Source organism: Vigna unguiculata, chromosome 3, assembly GCF_037176805.1.
Source record: "Vigna unguiculata cultivar grain cowpea cultivar isolate G323 ecotype 2 chromosome 3, ASM3717680v1, whole genome shotgun sequence".
Lineage (NCBI taxonomy): Eukaryota > Viridiplantae > Streptophyta > Magnoliopsida > Fabales > Fabaceae > Vigna > Vigna unguiculata.
The window spans coordinates 19,885,462-19,887,391 of NC_140794.1; the positions used below are offsets into that span (position 1 = coordinate 19,885,462).

The 1,930-nt window shown below is 33.1% G+C and overlaps 1 long non-coding RNA gene across 1 annotated transcript; it reads left to right on the top strand.

Annotated features, from left to right (window-relative positions):
* Window positions 1-1,718, top strand: LOC146887560 (uncharacterized). The gene is made up of 2 exons (XR_014993720.1): window positions 1-395; window positions 1,378-1,718. It is a non-coding gene; the product is annotated as an uncharacterized LOC146887560 (long non-coding RNA).
* The last annotated feature ends 212 nt before the right edge of the window (window positions 1,719-1,930 follow it).

Genomic DNA, 1,930 nt, shown 5'->3' on the forward strand with positions numbered 1-1,930 from the left:
TAACTCTCTCTCTCTCACACACACACTAACCACACCCAAATCCTCACCTTCACTCACTCACGCACTGCACTTAACTAACACATTCACTTAATCAAGTCAATTAACTTTTCACTCACCTTACACACGCACCACAGACACCAACTGAACTCATAACCGACTCTTCACTCTTGGGGAACATTATAAACAGAGAAGAGAATTAAGTTTTGAGGGTTTTTTTGGAGGGGAAGTTTGGCGAAAAGAAAAATCGGAGAGTGAAGTTGAACACAGAAGAAAATTGAAAAGGAAAGGTTAGAGGAAAAGGATTGGAGAACTCAAGAAGAAAAAAGGAAGCCAAGGTTGAGATTTTGGAGGCGTGAAAAGGAAAAACAAAAGCAACGAGGAGAAATCTTGCAAACGTTGGTATTCAGTTGTTCTTTACAATTTTATTCAGCATTGCGTATCGATGAATCTCCTAAATTTAGAATCAGTTCATAGTGTACTGCAATATTGTTTTATATTTCGCATAATCAACTTATAATCCAACATAATAAATTCAAAATCCAGACAATGAATTCAGAAATCATAAAACGAAATAGAAATAATAGAGGAGACGAAAGTTTTTCAGAAAATAGGAATTAAATAAAAATAAGGATTCAATCCTTGACTTCAATCCATGGCGACACCAAGAACCAACGCTGGTTTTGATCCGGTGCTTCATTGGAATTGTCTGAACTCAGGGTCTGTGGTTGGTTTTATTTGATTAAATTTCTATGCGTCTTTCTTGAGTAATGAAATGTAAATATTGTTTGTTTTGTTCATATAAGTTTGTTTGAATTATTGAAGCTTTAAATCTGTTTGAGTGTGTGTTTGTGATTGATGTGTGTTTGGGGTCATGTTCGAGTGTTATCGATTAATTGTTAATCGTTGAGGTTTGATTATCAAAATTCTAATCTGTTTGAGGTTGTATATTTAGTTCATAATGATGCATTTGTGGTTTCAGGTTGATGCAATGATGTTTTATTTTGGATTTCCTTTATCAAGTTTTCTCTGTAATTGAACCCGTGAAATCAGATTATGTTCCCATGTTTGATGCATGTGAAGATTTACTTAAATGTTGGATGTTTGAATCATTTGAATTCTATTGTTTTTAGGATTAGACATTTGTTTGTGGTTGATGATTCGAGGATGAAAAGTTATGCAGAAGGGATTTTATTCCACTTTGTGAATACTAAGCATAAAATGAACACCTTTCAAGTCAACAAATGATTGAATATACTTACATTCTATTTAATTGTAGTTTATGGATTATAATTGTTTGGAGAAATCATGATTTGTATGGGTGATAAACAACTCAATTTTGTTTTGGTTTTGAATATGTTCGATTTTTCCCATATAAAGATGATGAAGATGTTCTGGCTGAAGCTTTGTTGATAAGTCCCTGCAAGGTTTTGGAGAAGGATAAGTTGCTCCGTGTGAGTGAGAAAGAAGAAAAGGGTTTGAGCCTGTTTCTTGCTGTTTGTGCAGCCTCGATTCTCATTGTTGCACCCTTTTGTTTACATTCTCCACCTATTAATGTTTTTCTTTTTTTAATTTGTGTACCCCATTGTTGTTAACCCCATACCCGTTACGCCTATGTTGTTGCTTTTGGGCTTACTTTTACTTTACTTGCTGCACCCATTATTATGTACACACATCTCACAAATTCAACTACACCCCTATTCATTTACTTTTTGCACTCATTGTTTTAATACTTGAATCCTTGTGGTATTGGTTGAAGGATTATGAGCAGCCTTATTTTACTCTTACATCATGTTTTTATTTGGGATCTATGTTTTGACATATAAACCATTTCTCTCTTTTAATTGTTTTTTTTTTAATTTAAGAGTTTATTAATTATCATGTTAAATCTTAGACTTACATAATAATTAAATATTTCAATCTTAACTAAAAT